A 21,598-nucleotide genomic window follows, 5' to 3' on the forward strand; every position below is an offset into this window, starting at 1 on the left:
AGCATTCAGAGAAAGGCACTTCCTTTTACAAATGCTGCAAAGAAACAAAGGCTGTGGGGAGAGGGGCTCAGCTCCCGCAGTCACTCAGAGAGTCACACATGGCTTAGGTATTGCTATGTACACATGCCGTTCCTGCAGCACAGGATGCCTTGTTGCTCCGAAGAGCAGGGTTTTATCCAGACCTTGGATGTTGTCCATGTGGAGTTTGCACATTCTTCCTGTGATCTTGATGGTTTCCTCCCACACCTCAAAGATTAGTCCGTTAATTGTCCACGAAGTGTGGACTAGATTGTAGATGTGTGATAGAATCTAAGAGTAGAAAATGAGAACTGAGTAGAGTGGGATGATTGTAAATAGTTGATTATTCATCAGCATGGATTCAGTGGGAAGAAACTCTCTTTCTTGAACACAAAATACTTTGCTGGGGTCAAAGCAATGCTCACAACACGCTGGAGGAACTCAGCAGGTCGGACAGCATCCGCGGAAACGATCAGTCAACGTTTCGGGCTGGAACCCTTCACCAGGACTGTACAGGGAAGGGGCAGAGACCCTATAAAGAAGGTGGGGGGAGGGTGGGAAGGAGAAGGCTGGTAGGTTCCAGGAGAAAAACCAGTAAAGGGAAAAATAAAGGGGTGGGGGAGGGGAAGCAGGGACGGGATAGGCAGGAAAGGTGAAGAAGGAATAGGGGAAAACACAATGAGTAGTAGAAGGAGGCGGAACCATGAGGGAGGTGATAGGCAGCTGGGGGAGGGGGCAGAGTGAAACAGGGATAGGGGAAAGGAGGGGGAGGGAATTACCAGAAGTTGGAGAATTCTATGTTCATACCAAGGGGCTGGAGACTACCTAGACGGTATATGAGGTGTTGCTCCTCCAACCTGAGTCTAGCCTCATCATGACAGTAGAGGAGGTCACGTATGGACATATCTGGATGCGAATGGGAAGCAGAGTTGAAGTGGGTGGCAACCGGGAGATCCTGTCTGTTTTGGCGGACGGAGTGGAGGTGCTCGACGAAGCGGTCCCCCAATCTGCATCGGGTTTCACCGATGTAGAGGAGGCCGCACCGGGAGCACCGGATGCAATAGATGACCCCAAGAGACTCAAAAGTGAAGTGCTGCCTCACCTGGAAGGACTGTTTGGGGCCCTGAATGGTGACAAGAGAGGAGGTGTAGGGACAGGTGTAGCACTTACGCTTACAGGGATAAGTGCTGGGTGGGAGATCCGTGGGGAGGGACATGTGGATCAGGGAGTTGCAGAGGGACTGATCCCTGCGGAATGTGGAGAGGGGTGGAGAGGGAAAGATGTGCTTAGTGGTGGGGTCCTGTTGAAGGTGGCAGAAGTTGTGGAGGATAATGTACTGGATCCGGAGGCTGGTGGGGTGGTAGGTAGGGGAACTCTGTCCCTGTTGTGGTGGCGGGAGGATGGGGCGAGGGCCGAAGTGCAGGAAATGGAGGAGATGCGAGTGAGGGCATCATTGATGACGGCAGAAGGGAAATCACAGTCCTTAAAGAAAGGGGACATTTGAGATGTCCTGGAATGGAAAGCCTCATCCTGGGAGCAGATGCTGCGGAGACGGAGAACTCTCTTTCTTGTATGGCTCTATGACATGGCAGAGCAGACTCAATGGGCCAATGACCTAATTCTGCCCCTATATCTTATGGTCTTATCAGATTAGGAGAATGGGCAAAGAAGTGGTAGATGGAATACAGTATCATGAAGTGTATGGTCATGCACTTTGGTGGAAGAAATAAAGGAGTAGACTATTTTCTAAATGGAGTGAAAATTCAAAAATCTAAGGTGCAAAGGGACTTTGGAGTTCTTATGCAGGATTTCCTGAAGGCTGATTTTCAGGTTGAGTCAATGGTGAGGAAGGCAAATGCAATGTTGGCATTAATGTCAAGAGGACTAGAATATAAATGCAAGGATGTAACGTTGAGGCTTTATAAAGCACTAGTGAGGTCTCGCTTGGAGTACTGTGAGCAGTTTTGGGACCCTTACCTCAGAAAGAATGTGCTGACCCTGGAAAGGCTGCAGAGGTTCGTGAAAAAACCATTCTGGCATTGAATGGATTATCATCGAAGAGTACTTGATGGCTCTGGGTCTCTACTCAACAGAATTTAGAAGAATGAGAGATGATATTATTGAAACCTATTGCGTGTTCAAAGGCCTCAATAGAGTGGATATAGATAGGATGTTTCCGTGGGGTAGGGAAGTCTAAGACCAGAGGACACAGCCTCAGAATAGAGGGGCATCCTTTTAGAACAGAGATGAGGAGAAATTTCTTCAGCCAGAGAGTGATTAATCTGCTGAATTCATTGCCACAGGCAACTGTGGAGGCCAAGTCATTGGGATACTTAAGGCATGATTCCTGATTAGTCATGGCATGAAGGGATACCGGAGAAGGCAGAAGATTGGGGCTGAGAGGGAAACTGGATCACTCACGATAAAATGGCACAGTGGCTGTGATGGGCCAACTGGCCTAATTCTTATGGTCTTCTACCAGGAAGAAGATCCCCATACCAGGAGAAGAGGAAATCCCTGACCCACCCAAGGAAGAACCTGAAGGGAAGTAACAGCAGTTTTCTCCACAAGGACCTTCCGTCTCCACACCGTGCAGCAATACGGGAAGAAATCTCATGACTGCAAAAGTTATGCTAGGATGGTCAACACACCAGTGGGAATCCTCACAGAAAGCGTTTACTGATGCAACATCCAAAGAACTTAAAAAAGGTGCCACTCATCGGGAAACCCAAAGGAATTATCGCAAGTGGTGAAATTAATACAAGAAGGAACTCATTCATCCATATGTTAAATTCAGAGCAGGAGGATGTGAAGAGATTTAATTCATCATTGCGGTTCTCTGTATGTTACCATAGTCCCTCTTGTTATACTTGCTTCCACTTCAGTCAATTGAGTCTCATTCTCCCACTAAATTTTCCCTGCAAACTCTTCTTTCAACTGCCGCTAACACCACCCTCTCCAGATTCTATCATTCCCCTACACACCAGGGACAAATTGCAATGGAAAATTAACCTGCCGATCCATGCATCTAGGATATAGAAAGAAACTGGAGAACCCAGTAAAAAAAGCCATATGGTCATGCAAACTCCACACAGAGAACAACAAAGGATGGGCTTCAACAGTAATTACATCATTAACCTGGTTGGTTATTGATCTCATGTTGGTGCTTGGGCTTGTAATGTGGAGCAGGACACTTGATTTTGCAGGTTCCTAGGGGCAAAGGTCTATCCCTTAGGAAGGACCTGATATTCTTTCCAGCAATGATGCCTCTTCTGTTGATGGGAAGGGGAGGCTGCAACTGCTGAGAAGGGTCTTCCTCTTGATGGCCTTAATCTTCCTCCTGCTCCTTCCTATGAAGTACACTCTGTCTTCTCATTGCTAGTCCACCATCAGCAGCGGATATCAACAGATATTGGACTGAGAGACATGTAACACTTGAACTGAGGTCTCCATATCTGCCGTTAATGTACGACAGTTTGCTTCCAGTACTACCCTCTTACACACCGACTCATGTTTCTGTGCTCAGACACTGTGGCTGGGGCACCTGACAGTGGAAGGAACTAGAGAAGTTGACCAGTCCCTTTCCCCCACCAAAATCCATCCTTTCCCACTGTTGATATCACTGAAAATATCCTCAGTGTATATTCCACCAGGGTGAAGGAATCATGCATGTATCCCAGAAGCAGTGCATTCCTCATGAGGACAATTTCCTCATGTTATGCAGCCACCTCTACACTGTGAGAGCCACCCAGCTCCAAGGTATGAAGGGGAGCTCTTACGAGCAGGTGAATCACTGGCTGCTGGAAGACATGGGAAGCCAGGAATGCTGGCGCATCCCAGGATTCCAGATGTCACCTCCAGGATCCCAGGTCATTCCTTTCCTAATACAATGTAGCACCGAACAAGAAATTGGGAGACGGAGCAGACATTGATGTAGTCACTTGCAAAGATCCTTTGTTGAGGAAGTCGAGAGTCCACCCGTGAGAAAATGGACAGAGGTTTCCCTCAAATATCACATACCACAGTATCAACCGTCCTGTAAAACAGAAACCTAAGTGGTTCATCAAAGTAGTCCAGATGAGATTTGGTACCTCTGCAGACTCTATAGGAGTCTTCACTCTTCACTGAGTTCATATCCTTGTCTCCTTCCACTCAACGTCCTGAACCCAGCCTAAATGGTCAGCCATGAACCAGTGATGGAGTGCTGCCAATTGGGGTCACTACTTAGATACCCATTGAATAAGTATTTGAGAGGTTTATTGCTGGAGACAGTTCTGGAAGGTCCCTGGCCAGCCCAGTCCTTTCTAAGTCTGACCAGCTGAGTTTCATCAGTCTCCGCAGAGTGCCCCCTTAAGGCAATGTATTAAGCATCACATTTGCACAAGGATCTACAGAGATCATTTCATGACTTTGTCTCCAATTAATGTCAGTATGGTCAGAATAGGTTTTGTGGTTTATGACACACCTGTACTGAATTCATGGATGCCCAGAAGAGCTCAGTATCATTTCCTGTCTCTGGAAAGAATATCCAGTGTTAGTCCAGGGAAAGCTAAAATTGAACTGCAGAGTGTCCAAACAATTGACACCATGTGTTCTAGCTTCCAAAGCAACTATTTTTTTTAAATTATTGGGATTGGGGGGCAGGACATTAAAGAAAGCTGTAGACACTTCTGTTTCCTGCAGAGAAGCAACACCTTTTTAAATTTTTACTTAGGATGTCTTAGAATGACTCAATAAGGTTCAAAATCTAGGCATCAGTACCTCCTTGTGTAACTGAATCCTCGAGTCCCTCATTTGCAGACCCCAGTCAGATCAGATTGGTGACAATATCTCCTCCACATTCACCATCAGCTGTGTGCTTAGCCCCCTGCTCTACTCACTTTATACTTATGACTGAGAAGCTAAACACAACTCCAAATCACTATTTAAGTTTGCTGACAACACCACTGTCATTGGTTGAATCAAAAGTGGTGATGAGTCAGCATATAGGAGGGAGACTAAAAATCTGACTGAGTGATGCTACAACAAGAAGCTCTCACTCAATGTCTGCAAGACGGAGGAACTGACTATTTTCTTCAGGAGGAGGAAATCAGAGGTCCATGAGCCAGTACTCCTCAGGGAATCGGAGGCATTATAACTTCAGAGGATCTGTACTGGGTCCAGCGTGCAAGTACTATTACAAAGAGTGCACAGCAGCACTTCTACTTTTTTATAAGTTTGTGAAGATTCGGCACATCACGTAAAACTTTGACAAAGTTCATTAGATGTAGAGAATATAATGACTGGTTGCATTGCAGCCTGGTATGAAAACACCAATGCTCTTGAATGGAAAAGCCTACAGAAAGTAATGGAAACAGCCCAGTCTATCACAGGTAAAGCCCTCCCACTCAACTTCATTTACCCCATCACTGCACCGTTCCCACAATCTATGGACTCACTTTCAATGACTCGTCATTTCATGTTCTCAATATTTATTGCTTATTTATTTATTATTACTACTTTTTAAATTTGCAGAGTTTGTTCCCTTTTGTACATTAGCTATTTGTCCATTCTGTTGGGTGCAGTCTTTCATTGATTCTATTGTAGTTCTTGTATTTACTGTAAATGCCTGCAAGATATCAATCACAGGGTTTTACAGTATGTGGTGACATATAGGTACTTTGATAATAAATTTACATTGCACTTTGCTTAGCCAGGTGGCTGTGTATAGAATAAGGAAAGATCACTAATATACCAGGAAGAAACTTTGGCTTTGAATCTCTGATTTCCAAAACTTCACATTATTGGCACTTTCCTTACTTCTGATCTATGCCTGCATCCCCAGGAAAATTAAATGATCGTCAAAATATATCAACAATATCTAATCAGCTATCTGGATACTGGAAGGTGAACTACATTAATAATATTTTTATTTAGTGATTTCTCAGTCCTTAAACTCAGTTGATGGTCATAGTGTATTAAGTATAAAGGCTGACAAAAGTGTTTGGGGTTTCTAAACCTCTGGAGACTAGGAAATAACACGAAACAGCAGGTTGCATAGTTTAGTGCTGTCACATCCCCAGGACAGCACTCAGATCCCACGAGATGCAGTGTTGTAACATGGAGAACTATCACAGCTGGTTCGGGTCTGGCAAGCTCACACAAAATGCATTCAAATCATCCTCCTTCTAGTGTTCTTGATGGAGTGACAGTCATTGGTCATGACACTGACAGAACTATCTTGTTCCACTCAGAAGGATGCACAAAATGTATATCCTTCTGAGGTTAGATCTTATCTCAATCAAAAGGCAACCACACTGACAGAATTACACTCAAATGCCAGCCTGATCATGCTTTGATCGTTGGCTTCAACCAAATTACTCAGTGGATCTTCCAGTCATAGCAATTGGCAGTAATCATACAAGTTTGATTTCAACTCATAGTCCAGATATGGGCTCCCTGTCTAATGTGGTACCGAGGGAGTACTGCACTGCTGCAATGCCTTCTCTTAGCTAGACTGAAACACAGCAGCCACTCTGCTGAATGTACTAGGTTCAACTTTGACAATGAGCTCAGTGGTTTCCCATGGCCAGGAGGTAAAATAAAGCCAAAGCTGCTAAAATAAAAGCTGGTAGTACTAGAGACACTCACCAAGTCAAGCAGCACCTTTGGAGAGAACAAGGTAACAATCCTGGAAGCAGATTCTGTTTCTTTCTCCTGACTTGCTGTGTTTTGAAGCATTTCTGTTTTAATTCCCCCTGGTTTTCTGACTTGTAGGAGCTTATTTGTTGAGGGATAGTTTTCTAAAAGAGATAAGTAACTGAATTCCTTTATATTGGAGTTTGCTATGTGCTAATTGGCCAAAACATTTTCCGCAGTGACTAAAATTCAGCAGAATTTTAGGAGTCTCAAGAGAGTAGGTAGGGTCTTAGCTTGACATTTCTTCCAGAAGGTGGCCCTGCTGACACAAAGACTCTCTCTCAGTACTCCACTAGAATATCAGTACTTGTTCTCATTCTGTGTCCAGCATGGGTCCTCAGTCCAACATCCGCTGGCCTGGCCATTATTTACCTCACAACATCACAAGATAAAGGTTTAAGGTGTGGGCAACTTGGCTGCTAGGCTTTCTCTATTAAACCAGTACAAATCCTCCTTTTTAAAATCAACTGGAAAACACACCAGGACCTCCCAAGTTTTTAAAAACTATTAGACATCCAATAAATGATATCCCGTCTCTTTTCTTCATTCATTTCGCTACCCGATACATTCCACTCAACCCCTTGCTAAAGTCTATTGGATACCTGGCCAGCCACTTTCACTTCAGCAATCACAGCACAGAGACTCCCATGACAACCCAAAACTAAAATAGAAATAGAAATGGGTCATTAGACCCCATTATTCAATTCAATTACAACTAGACCTGTATCTCATCCACTTTCCATCAAACACCCCTTTCTTTTAACTACTCTACACCCAAAAACCTGTTTTCTTAGCTTTGAATATATTCAGGAACTGTGGTCCTTTTCAGTAGAGAATTCCAACAATCCACAACCTCATAGTAAATAGATTTCACCTCATCTCATTTCCTAACAGTGCACTCCTAATCCTGAGAACACTCTACTTGATTCTAAACTCCCCTTCCGAGTCAGTGACATTTCAACATCTATCTAGCTTAGAATGTTGTATATCATATTCTTTGAAATCATGAAATCATATTCGTTCATATTCCATGAATAAATCTATTCCATTCACACTGCTTGTGGGACAGTTCATTCATCTCTCCAGTGAACCTGCATTGCCCTACTTGCAAGCCAGTGAGACCAAAGCTACACAGAGTTGTCCATGTGTGGTCTCACCAAAACCCTGTGCATCTTCTGCCAGACTTCTCTGTTTCTTCTTTCCAACTCCCTTTCACTTGAGATATTTCATTTGTCTTCCTAGTTACTTGCATTCACTGGTTTGTCCTTATTTTAAAATAATCTAAATTACCACTATTCATACCAAAATGAATTACCTTCATCACTCCCATACAAAATTTCATTTTCCACCCTCTTAACCACTGACTTGCCTGTCTGCATTCCTTAGCAAAAGCTTTGTATCCTTACAGCTAATTTTCCCGATTAGCTTTGTCTAGCCAGAAAATATAGCCACATAACACCCAGCCTTCATCTGCATAATTACTATGGAAAGCAAATAGCTTTAGGGCCAACACTGACTCCTGTGATGCTCCACTATGAAGTGCCTGCTGATCTGAAAATGACTTGTTTCCTGCCCCATTATTCTCTACCCTGTTAATATAACCCCCATAACTGACTACAGCAGTGGGCTAAACTCCATTTATCCATTGAGAACCCATGTGTACACAGGTACATTCAGCAGAATCTGTGGTGGCCAGTGCTATCATGTTTGCGGTTGTGTGCTGGGGCAGCATGCTGAGGGTAGCAGACACCAGCAGAGTCAACAAACTCATTCGTAAGGCCAGTGATGTTGTGGGGATGGAACTGGACTCTCTCACGGTAGTGTCTGAAAAGAGGATGCTGTCTAAGTTGCATGCCATCTTGGTCAATGTCTCCCATCCACTACATAATGTACTGGGTGGGCACAGGAGTACATTCAGCCAGAGACTCATTCTTCCGAGATGCAGCACTGAGCGTCATAGGAAGTCATTCCTGCCTGTGGCTATCAAACTTTACAACTCCTCCCTTGAAGGGTCAGACAATCTGAGTCGATAGGCTGGTCCTGGATTTATTTCATAATTTACTGGCATAATTTACATATTACTATTTAACTATTTATGGTTCTATTACTATTTATTATTTATGATGCAACTGTAACGAAAACCAATTTCCCCCAGGATCAATAAAGTATGACTATGACTACTATGAGAACCAGAGCCAGTGGCAAGTTGCCCAAACCATTTTGCCTCACTTAGTCTTCCATAGGTTTGGGTACCTTTCATTATACTTTGTCGTTCAACTGCCTAATGACAAGACCTAGAAGGGGTCTGCTTCTCTTTTAGTCAAAAATTTAGATTCTTCTTGGCTCCTAGCTCTGCATCTGTTCTGGGATTCTAAGTAAACCCCTGCATTCCATCTCATAAGTGATCTGCTACCTCGGAAAAGGTATCTGACTCCCACCTGCTGAACAACTTCATGGAACCATCTATCACATTACCCAGTGGAGTGAGGGATTTCTACCCAATTTGTTTTGATGTGATGTCCCATGTTATTCAATTTATCTAATCCAACCCTCTGACCTCTAATATTCCTTTTTTCAGGGAATCATCTAATTACAAAGCTATATATAGGCTTTAATTCAGGAAACCAATTGTAACAGAGTATTCCACGGTATAACCTGCCCTCGCGTTCCTTTTGTAACCTATTATTCATCTTTTGCATTTGACAGTTTAATGGCTTGCTAGTGTTTCACCTCCATTTGAGCGGTGGCAATTACACTGAGTTCTTTTTTTCAAATTTTGACACTGCAGACTGCGAAGCTTTGAAATTAGCTATTAATCTCATTACTGCACCAGAATTGTAATCATTTGTCACCCTAGATCCACGGAGGGTCAGGGAGATGCAGAAGTCAAACATAGTCCAAGAAGAGATTGAACAGAGTGATCAGGGAACCCAAAACTGAAAGAGAGCGAGAGCGCAACAGCGAGAGAGAAAGCAAACGAGAGCGCGAGAGAGAAAGCAAAAGCGAGAGCGCGAGAGAGAAAGCGAAAGCGAGAGCGCGAGAGAGAAAGCGAAAGCGAGAGAGAGAGAGTGTGCACGCCATGGCAGAGTGTTCCAAAAAAAAAGAAAATATAAAACGTACACCACCCCAGACTACACTAAAGTGTACCCCTGCCTAATAGGGGTCAAAAATAATGACAGTGTTGCTCGCTGCACTGTTTGCAACAGTGACTTTTCTATTGCCCATGGTGGGTTAAGACTGTAAAAGACGTGCTGAGGTGAGTTTAACAGGTGTCATTCATTCATCAGCATAGCTAACGTTATTTAAACTAGCTGGCCAGCTGCTAAGGAGCTACTCTATTGCAGACATCCCACCTCTCCCGGAAGTTCTGGGAGTCTCCCGCAAATTGATGGTTCTACCTCCCTGAAATGAGTTTTTGCAGGGTGGGATGTCTGAGATATGAGCAACGAGGATTTGGATGAATAATTTATTCTGGGTGAAGGACAGGAGTAATCAAGATTGGATCTATACTTATGCCTGACTAAGGGAGAGGCTAGCCTACTGGAAAACGGGACACAAGGACAGTTCCTGTGAAAGCAGGGGACTCTTAAAATTTCCCCCAACAAGTGTTCTTGCTTTTGTTTTTTTTCCTCTCTCTTACACACACACACACACACCCCTCTGGTGCTCACTGCTACACTTTAAGCACTTTCTAACTTTGGGAAGTGGGGTCAAATCTTCCTGAAAACAAGGTTTGTTGATTAACACAATAACTGCCAGTAAATTAATGGGAATCCACAGCATAAACTATGACTACGAGAACCCATTGATAGAGGGACTTTTAACTTGAACAGGCAGGCACAGCCTTACACTCCCAATTATTATAAGAATTTGCTAGTTCTTTGCAATATAATGAAGAAGGAACACTGCTCAGTTTTGAAATGCTTAAAGAGAAACACTTATTAGAAAAGCAAGACTTTTATTGGTATTTACAGATGTGACAGTATGTGGACGGTTAAAAATGTAACCAAGACAAGTACATGCTTGATAGAGCTATTTCGAAAAGCATATAATTCAAATAACGGTAGTAGAATCATTTCAAGCGTGTATAAGGGTTTATCAAATCTTACAATACATTCAACTTCATACATTAAAACAAAATGGGAGAAGGAAGGAGGGATAATAATATCTGAGAAAGAATGGACAATAATATGGAGGTATCAATGGAAGTGTACCAGTTCACAGAAATGGGTGGAAAAACTTGATAAGATATTTTATTACACTCTCTCAGAAATCCCATTATGATAGTAACCTCCCTGTTTGCTGGAGAAATTGAGGAAATTAAAATGCAAACCATTATCATATTTTCTGGGAATGCCCCGTTATCAAAGACTATTGGAGTGGGATACACAATGCCTTACAAGACATCTTCAGATTTGGAATACCCTTAGAAAGTAAGACCATATATTTGGGTATACATATACCTCAAGAATGGTTGAAAAGAAATAAATATTTAATGAATATACTGCTGGTGGTTGGTAAAAAGACCCTTACCGGGAAATAGTTATCACAGGAGAGCCCTACTTTAAACGCATGGATGGAAATTACAATGGACATTTACAAAATGGGGAAGATAACAGCATCTGTTAATCATATGCGTACCGGGCAGAACCCCACCTCCACCTCGGTTACTCAGACCACATCTCTGTTATGCTAATTCCAGCATACAGACCGCCCATCAGGTGCTCCAGACCAGTTCAGAAGCAGGTGAAAACCTGGCCTGCAGGGGCCATCTCTGCTCTTCAAGACTGCTTTGAGCACACTGACTGGCACATGTTCAGGGAGGCTGCAGCTGATGGCAACTCCACCAACTTAGAGGAGTACACAGCATCAGTGACTAGCTACATCAGCAAGTGTATTGATGACATCACTGTGTCCAAGACCATCACTAAACGTCAAGAAAGGGAAGGGAAATGCCTGGATAGTGGAGAGCACACCTGTGGTTGTCCCCCTCAGCAACAAATATCTTGTTCCAGATGCCGTTGAGGGGGATGACCCGACAGGGGACGCCCACGGTGACCGGGTCTCTGGCACTGAGCCTGGCACTGTTGTGCAGGAGGGAAGGAGAGAGAAGAGGAATGTGGTAGTCATAGGGGATTCCATAGTCAGGGGAACGGGCAGGAGATTCTGTGAGCCTGATAGAGATACCCGCATGGTGTGTTGCCTCCCAGGTGCCAGGGTACGGGATGTCTCGGATCGGGTCCAGAATATTCTGAAGGGGGAGGGTGAGCAGCCAGTTGTCTTGGTACATGTTGGTACCAATGACACAGGTACGACAAGGGAGGAGGTCCAGAAGAGAGATTTCTGGGAGTTAGGAAGGAAGCAGAGAAGCAGGACCTCCAGGGTAGTAATCTCAGGATTGCTACCTGTGCCACATGCTAGCAAGGGCAAGAATAGTAGGATCAGGCAGATGAATGCGTGGCTGAGAGACTGGTGTAGGGGGCAGGGCTTCAGATTCTTGGATAATTGAGATCTCTTCTGGGGTAAGTATGACCTGTTCAAAATGGACAGGTTACACCTGAACCCGAAGGGGACCAATATCCTGGTGGGAAAGTTTAATAGAGCTGTTAGGGAGGGTTTAAACTAATTTGGCAGGGGGATGGGAACCAGAATGATAGAGCGGAGGAACAGGAAAACAGAAATAAATCTAAGATAGTGAGCAGTAAAGATGTCAGGAAAGACAGGCAGGTGATGGGGCAAACTTGTAGCAATTGGGATGAGTTGCAGTGCAATAAAGTTGCAGTGAAATCAAAGCGAAAAGTACCAAATACGCAGCATAAGGAATAAAGTGGATGATCCCGTCGTACAGCTACAGATTGGCAGGTATGATATTGTGGCCATCACTGAAACGTGGCTAAAGGATGCATGTCCTTGGGAGCTGAACGTCCAAGGATACACGGTGTATTGGAAGGATAGGAAGGTAGGCAGAGGGGGAGGCATGGCTTTATTGGTAAGAAATGATATTAAATCATTAGAAAGAGGTGATATAGGATCGGAAGGTACAGAATCTTTATGGGTTGAGCTAAGAAATCACAGGGGTAAAAGGACCCTGTTGGCAGCTATTTATAGGCCTCCAAACAGCTGCAGTGATCTGGAATACAAATTACAACAGGAAATAGAAAAGGCTTGTCAGAAGGGCAGTGTTATGATAATTGTGAGGGATTTTAACATGTGAGTGGATTGGGAAAATCAGGTCAGCACTGGGTCTCAAGAGAGAGAATTTGTAGAATGTCTGCGAGATGACTTTTTAGAACAGTTTGTTGTTGAGCCCACTAGGGGATCGGCTGTACTGGATTGGTTATTGTGTAATGAACTGGAGGCAATTAGAGAGATTGAGGTGAAGGAACCCTTAGGAGGCAGTGATCATAACATGATTGAGTTCACTCTGAAATTTGAAAAGAGAAGCCGAAATCTGATGTGTCGGTATTTCAGTGGAGTAAAGGAAATTACAGTGGCATGAGAGAGGAACTGGCCAGAGTTGACTGGAAAGGGACATTGGCGGGAAAGACGGCAGAGCAGCAGTGGCTGGAGATTACGCGAGAAGTGAGGAAGGTGCAAGACAGGTATATTCCAAAAAGGAAGAAATTTTCGAATGGAAAAAGGATGCAACCGTGGTTGACAAGAGAAGTCAAAGCCAAAGTTAAAGCAAAGGAGAAGGCATACAAGGAAGCAAAAATTAGTGGGAAGACAGAGGATTGGGAAGTTTTTAAAAGCTTACAAAAGGAAACTAAGAAGGTCATTAAGAGGGAAAAGATTAACTATGAAAGGAAGCTAGCAAATAATATCAAAGAGGATACTAAAAGCTTTTTCAAGTACATAAAGAGTAAAAGACAGGTGACAGTAGATATAGGACCGATAGAAAATGATGCTGGAGAAATTGTAATGGGAGATAAGGAGATGGCGGAGGAATTGAACTAGTATTTTGCATCAGTCTTCACTGAGGAAGACATCAGCAGTATACTGGACACTCAAGGGTGGCAGGGAAGAGAAGTGTGCACGGTCACAGTTACAACAGAGAAAGTACTCAGGAAGCTGAATAGTCTAAGGGTAGATAAATCTCCCGGACCAGATGGAATGCACCCTCGTGTTCTGAAGGAAGTAGCTGTGGAGATTGCGGAGGCATTAGTGATGATCTTTCAAAAGACGATAGATTCTGGCATGGTTCCGGAGGACTGGAAGATTGCAAATGTCACTCTGCTATTTAAGAAGGGGGCAAGCAAGCAAAAAGGAAATTATAGACCTGTTAGCTTGACCTCGGTGGTTGGGAAGTTGTTGGAGTCGATTGTCAAGGATGAGGTTACAGAGTACCTGGAGGCATATGACAAGATAGGCAGAACTCAGCATGGATTCCTTAAAGGAAAATCCTGCCTGACAAACCTATCATAATTTTTTGAGGAAATTACAAGTAGGCTAGACAAGGGAGATGCAGCAGATTTTGTATATTTGGATTTTCAGAAGGCCTTTGACAAGGTGCCACACGAGGCTACTTAACAAGATAAGAGCGCATGGAATTACGGGAAAGTTACATACATGGATAGAGCGTTGGCTGATTGGCAGGAAACAGAGAGTGGGAATAAAGGGATCCTATTCTGGTTGGCTGCCGGTTACCAGTGGTGTTCCACAGGGGTCCGTGTTGGGGCCGCTTCTTTTTACATTGTACATCAACGATTTGGATTATGGAATAGATGGCTTTGTGGCTAAGTTTGCTGACGATACGAAGATAGGTGGAGGGGCCGGTAGTGCTGAGGAAACAGAGAGTCTGTAGAGAGACTTGGATAGGTTGGAAGAATGGGCAGAGAAGTGGCAAATGAAATACAATGTTGGAAAGCGTATGGTTATGCACTTTGGCAGAAGAAATAAACGGGCAGACTATTATTTAAATGGGGAAAGAATTCAAAGTTCTGAGATGCAACGGGACTTGGGAGTCCCCGTATAGGATACCCTTAAGGTTAACCTTCCAGGTTGAGTCGGTGGTGAAGAAGGTGAATGCAATGTTGGCATTCATTTCTAGAGGAACAGCGTATAGGAGCAGGGATGTGATGTTGAGGCTCTATAAGGCGCTGGTGAGACCTCACTTGGAGTACTGTGGGCAGTTTTGGTGTCCTCATTTAAGAAAGGATGTGCTGACGTTGGAGAGGGTACAGAGAAGATTCACTAGAATGATTGCGGGAATGAGAGGGTTAACATATGAGGAACATTTGTCCGCTCTTGGACTGTATTCCTTGGAGTTTAGAAGAATGAGGGAAGACCTCATAGAAACATTTTGAATGTTGAAAGGCATGGACAGGGTGGATGTGGCAAAGTTGTTTCCCATGATGGGGGAGTCTAGTACGAGAGGACATGACTTTAGGATTGAAGGGCGCCCATTCAGAACAGAAATGCGAAGAAAGCTTTTTAGTCAGAGGATGGTGAATCTATGAAATTTGTTGCCACGGGCAGCAGTGGAGGCCAAGTCATTGGGTGTATTTAAGGCAGAGATTGATAGGTATCTGAGTAGCCAGGGCATCAAAGGTTATGGTGAGAAGGTGGGGGAGTGGGACTAAATGGGAGAATGGATCAGCTCATGATAAAATGGCAGAGCAGACTTGATGGGCTGAATGGCTGACTTTTGCTCCTTTGTCTTATGGTCTTATGGTCTAGATGCTCCAATCAGAAGCCATGGATGACCGCGGAGGTGCGTGCGCTGCTGAGGACCCAAGACTCTGCCTTCAGAGCAGGGGACAAGGCAGCCCTAACAACAGCGAGGGCCAAACTGTCCCAGGCCATCAGAGAGGCAAAGCGTGCACACGCCCGGCGAATCCACAGCCATTTCCAGGACAGCAGCAACACGCGGCGCATGTGGAAGGGCATTCAGGACATCACCAACTACAGGACAACATCACCTGCCTGTGCGGGTGATGCCTCCCTCCCAGATGCGCTGAACAACTTCTATGCTCGTTTTGAGGCGGAAAATGACGTGGCGGCGAGGAAGACCACCCCTTCTCCCAATAACCAGGTGCTGTGTCTTACCGTGGCCAATGTGAGGAGAACCCTGTGCAGGGTCAACCCACGGGAGGCTGCTGGACCAGACAATATTCCTGGCAGAGTGCTCAGAGGATGTGCAGACCAGCTGGCAGATGTTCTCACTGACATCTTCAACATCTCCCTGAGCAATGCCATCGTTCCTACGTGCTTCAAGGTCACCCCCATCATCCCCGTGCCAAAGAAGTCTTGTGTCCTGCCTGAACAACTACCGTCCCATTGCACTCACATCCATCATCATGAAGTGTTTCGAGAGGTTCGTCATGAGGCGCATCAAGACCCTGCTGCCCCCCTCAATGGACCCCCTGCAGTTCGTGTACCGTCCCAACTGTTCAACAGACAACGCCATTGCCATCACCCGCCACCTGGCCCTAACCCATCTGGACAAAAAAGCCACATACGTTCGACTGCTGTTCATAGACTTCAGTTCAGCATTCAACACAATCATTCCTCCGCACTTGATTGGAAAGCTGAGCCTGCTGGACCTGAACACCTCCCTCTGCAACTGGATCCTAGACTTCCTGACTGGGAGACCTCAGTCCGGATCGGGAGCAGCATCTCCAACACCACCACACTGAGCACGGGGGCCCCCCAGGGCTGTGCGCTCAGTCCACTGCTGTTCACTCTGCTGACCCACGACTGTGCAGCAATACACAGCTCAAATTACAGCATCAAGTTTGCCAATGACACGACTGTGGTGGGTCTCATTAGCAAGAACGATGAGTCAGCATACAGAGAAGAGGTGCAGCAGCTAACGGACTAGTGCAGAGCCAACAACCTGTCTCTGAAAGTGAACAAAACAAAAGAGATGGTTGTTGACTTCAGGAGGACACGGAGTGACCACTCTCCACTGAACATCGACAACTCCTCCGTGGAGATCGTTAGGAGCATCAAATTTCTTGGTGTTCACCTGGCGGAGAATCTCACCTGGTCCCTCAACACCAGCTCCATAGCCAAGAAAGCCCAGCAGCATCTCTACTTTCTGCAAAGGCTGAGAAAAGTCCATCTCCCACCCCCCCCCCATCCTTACCACATTCTACAGAGGTTGTATTGAGAGCATCCTGAGCAGCTGCATCACTGCCTGGTTCGAGAATTGCACCATCTCGGACCCTGCAGCAGATAGTGAGGTCAGCTGAGAAGATCATCGGGGTCTCTCTTCCCACCATTACAGACATTTACACCACATGCTGCACCCGCAAAGCTAACAGCATTGTGAAGGACCCCACGCACCCCTCATACAAACTCTTCTCCCTCCTGCCATCTGGCAAAAGGTACCAAAGCATTCCGGCTCTCACGACCAGACTGTGCAACAGTCTCTTCCCCCAAGCCATTAGACTCCTCAATTCCCAGAGTCTAATCTGACACCTACCTACAGACACGCACGCACACACACATTCAACTGAGCACCACCCCACTCCCTTTGCAATTTTTGCTCATTTCTTTCTTAATTCCTGCTATAACATTGTTTACCTTTACAACATTTATTATTATATTGTAATTTGTCCTTTACTGTGCCTATTGTCTTGTTTATTAATTGTTGTACTGTCTTGCACTGTTCTGTGCACTTTAGGTAGACCCGTGTAGGTCTGAAATCTAATGTAGTTTTGTATTGTTTCACATAGTCTAGTGTAGTTTTGTGTTGTTTCATGCAGCACCATGGTCCTGGAGGACCGTTGTTTCGATTTTACTGTGTTTTTTGCTGTGTACTGTACCAGCAGTTATGGTTGAAATGACAATAAAAGCAACTTGACTTGACAAGTTGGAACAATTTGATTCATACTGGGAAAAATGGTTTAACTACATAACACCTCACAGCCTGATTTTATTCTCACAAATCAATGAATATGTTGTAAAAAAAAATCACTCCCTACTTGTACATAGTTTTCTCCTTTTGCTTGTTCTTTCTTTCCCCTCTTTTCTATAAGTGTATACCTCAGATAAATATTATGTGGAGATTTGTGGCATATTATATGTACAATATCTGAAATACATCTTATGGAAATTTTCATCTGATGATGAACGTCAATAAAAAATAAATTACAAAAAAAATTTGCTAAATTTGCACATTTTTAACCATTAAATGCATCATAGAAGTTAATACTTAGAATTTATGTTCATTATTAATACAACTTCTCTGCCTCAGGATGACAACAACTTGAACTGTGCACTACCAATGTTTTCTTTAATAGCTTTTTTTGTCTTATCACTGGTTATTCTTTCCCTCTCTTTCTTTCACTTTCTACACTCAATCTGAGTCCTGTTTGTCATTCCTCAGTATCTTTTGTCTCACTTAAGTCACATTGGTAAAGGAGGCAGGCTCGTTTAAGGTCCTGGGTGACACATTCCTACCCCTCCAGTACTAACAGCAAGAAAGGGAGGGGTAACGGGGTGATGGTAGGGGGCAGAAGAGGGTGGGAGGTCAAGAAATGAGAGAGACGGGAGCAGAGAGAAGTGAAAGAGGGGGGAAAACAGAGAGTAGAGGGCAAAACATGAAGAAAGAAAGAAAGGATGTGAACAAAGTGGAAGAAGTGGAAGAGAGGGTGAAGTAAGCAGAGAAAAGAGAAAGGAGAAGAAACACAGGCAGGAAGGCAGGATGAGGTTGATGAAAAGGGAGAAGAAATGGGAGAGAGAGAGAAAAGTAGCAAAAGCTAGGGAGATAAGAGAGAAGGGGAACAAGATGGGAAGAGGAAGAGCTTGACTGCGGAAGGAAGAGATTCGATAGGTGCAAGTGAAGGAAAACGGGTAGGGAAGGAAGGGTGGATGAGAAACAGGGGCTAGAAAGAGAGTTGAGGGGAGGGGAAGGAAAGGTGAAGGTGTGGTATGGGAGGGGAGAAAGTAGTGCTGGAATTTTGTGGGAACGTGCAGACAGTTGGTGATGGGAGGGAGTGAAGAAAGATAGGACAGTGGAGGGAAGGGGAGGTACGAGAGAGAATAGGAGTGTGTGGGAAGGAAAGGATGGAGACAGGGAAGAGAAGTAGATAGGAGACAAAAAGGAGAAAGCAGAGAGAAAGTGGAGGTGAGGTAGGGGAGAAAGTGGGGAGGGGGGAAGGGAGAGAGGGCGATCAACTCAAATTGCATTCCTATGTGTAGCAATACCCATTTTATATTTTTATCAAAACAGTCAAAAGACATAGTACTAGAAAATCACAGCGGATCAAGAAGTATCTGTGGAGAGAGAAGAGCTAGTAACACTTCAGGTCAAGAACAGTAATTTCTCCCTCAACAGATGCTGCCTGAACTGCTGAGTATTTCCAGAATTTTCTGTTTATGTTTTAGAGCTGAAGTTCCCTTTTGATTTTTAACTTTCTACCACATGTATTTCATCATTATTCTCCCTTTTGCATAGTCAAATCATGCAGTCAATAAAAAAGCAGGAAAAATCTAGTATAGATGTTTGCCCGTGTCAAGGTAAGATTGACCATTTCCCGGCGTCAAAACATATGAATGGTTCGATAGTTCGGAAATTGGGTGATCGGATAATTGAGAAAGAAAGCAGATTAAAATATGGGACTCGAATTTAGAAACGTTATCACTCAGGTCGGGATAAACATTCTGGGCTAGTTTGTTCTCTCAATTCCAATCATCTCAGAAGCCTCCGCGGACACTTGAAACTTGACTTAACAACTCACTTGTCCCGATTCTTCTGCAACTCAACCAAGTGTCGTCAGATATTAAATCATAAATGAATTCACCAAAATTCCTCTGATGACATTTAATTCCCATTTCAAAATACAATGCGCACTCCATATACCTAAAACCAGCTAAGAAAAAATTTAAAAACTTTTACTCATTAATTCAGATGGCAGAGAGTTCCAAGAAATAGGGAATAAAACGTATCGGGATAGTCACGGAATTGATAGCAGAATTCGTCGTGCACTCACCTGCAGGGAGTAGCCCTTTAAATCCGTTAAAGCTGATGAATTTGAGAGGGATGGTTTCTTTTGTGAAGTGCTCCCGGTGAAAGTTGGAAAGCGGCTGTGGAATGAGCGGCCGGCACGAAGCAGTTCGGTATCCGAAGTGTCTCCTTTATATCAAGGAGCACGCCATCCAGCTTTGGCAGTCTCTCTGCCCTTGGGGAGAAGGAGGTCCCACACTCTGCCATTTTCTGGCAGCCTCTCGCCCGTGAGTTAATGTTTGGCGAGGGTTGGCTTAAACGCGGAGCTCCACCTACTGCCGAGATGTTGGCTGCGTTTTCAGAAAAAAAACGCCACCGAGACAAACGTGAGTGACATCGTAGCCGCAATGCCCGCGGAGGCGCCGAGCTTTCTATGGGATTAAGTGCCAACTGTGCGCGTGTAAACTGCAGCAAAGCCGAACTTAATGCAAACTGCCTTCTGCCGAATAACTGTAGAGACGCGGGCGTGTCGCCTATCTGAAGCGCCAACTCTTGTTTCTTTCTTCACAAACGCTGCCTGGTCTGCCGAGTGATTCCGGCATCCTTTATTTTTATTTCAGATTCCCAGCATCTGTATCTTTTTTGTCTTGTATTAGAGCGTTGTGTGATTTTTTTTGTGTCTGAGATGAAGACGTGAGGTAAAATATAGCCTAGCACAGAGGTCCCCTTTTCCCAGCCTCCTTTGCTTTATCCACCCTCAATAAATCCAACATTCCCAGTATGTTATCATACTGATTGTCCCTTCCCATTATTCCTAGAAAAACCCACTTTCCATTGCTCCAAGTTCTCAAATCATATTATCACCAAGTCACCATTTCTTGTTATTACTAAGAACCTTCTTTACTTCTCTCTTCCCACAACAAGAGGAGAGGGATTTGGGGAGCAGATCATTCTCCCACTAGGTTCTATGCCCTTGGCAGAAGGAGATCCATATTCAGCCATTTTCTGGCACCCTCTCACCCTAATCTCAAAGGAGGCTTAATTTATACATCATTCACATTTTCCCAATCATCTCATAACCCCTGATCTCAAAAACAAATCTCACTCAGATTCCATCTGCCTATGGGCTCCTTCCCAAGTTACACAGCACTTGGATCAACTTGCTAAGGAATGGCAGATGGAATTTAACTCAAGTACGTGCACGTTAATGCATTTTGGGAAGATAAACTAGGGCTGTAGAGTGTTTTATAGAATCGTAACACCTAAAGATATATGTATGTAGTTCCCTGGAAAGTGGCAACACAGGTAGACAAAATAGTATGGCATGCTTGCCTTTATCAGATGGAACATTGAGTACAAGATTTGGGACATCTTGTTACAGTCATACAGAACATTGGTGAGGTTACACCTGAAAACTGTGCTAAGTTCTGGCCACCATACTATAAGAAAGATGTGATTAAGCTGGAAAAGGTGGAAAAACAAAAGGTTCACAAAGATTTTGCCATGACTGGAGGGCTTGGGCTATAGGGAGAGATTGGAAATGCTGGGTCTGTTTTCCCTAGAGTGAAGATTGTTGAGGGGCAGCCTAATAGAGGTTTATGTGGAAGAAAATATCAAAGCCTTACATTATAATGGGTATTGAGGGGCTAATGATTTGTTTTAAAATGTGAATTCGAAGTCTATAATCATTTATCTGTAACTAATGTACTCTGTGACTGAAATGTGCCTTGCAACCAAGGTATAAAAATAACTGTATCTGTACTTCTTTGTTCTAGGAATTTTTATATGTCTGCGGTTGAGCCAGCTTGCCTGATATACTTTTTGAGAAATAACACTTAAATAAAATGTGTAGGTGATCATAGACATATTTTTGCTACTTCACTATTCGGTAGCGTTGCTGGAGCTCCACTAAAACAGAGCTCCCCAACCTTTTTTGCACCGTGGACCAGTTTAATATCAACAATATTCTTGCAGACCGGCTGACTGGGGGGTGGCGGTGTTCAAGTA

The 21,598-nt window shown here is 44.2% G+C and overlaps 1 protein-coding gene across 1 annotated transcript in view; it reads right to left on the reverse strand.

The window, feature by feature from the left end:
• The window catches only part of LOC140188779 (alkaline phosphatase-like), an 80,647-nt gene extending 60,811 nt beyond the window's left edge, over window positions 1-19,836 (reverse strand). Inside the window, exon 1 of the mRNA XM_072245404.1 lies at window positions 19,638-19,836. The gene's annotated coding sequence lies outside the window, so the exon portion shown is untranslated. The remainder of the gene's footprint in view (window positions 1-19,637) is intronic.
• Window positions 19,837-21,598: the final 1,762 nt, after the last annotated feature.

This window comes from Mobula birostris, chromosome 27, assembly GCF_030028105.1.
Source record: "Mobula birostris isolate sMobBir1 chromosome 27, sMobBir1.hap1, whole genome shotgun sequence".
In the NCBI taxonomy this organism is placed as follows: Eukaryota; Metazoa; Chordata; class Chondrichthyes; order Myliobatiformes; family Myliobatidae; genus Mobula; species Mobula birostris.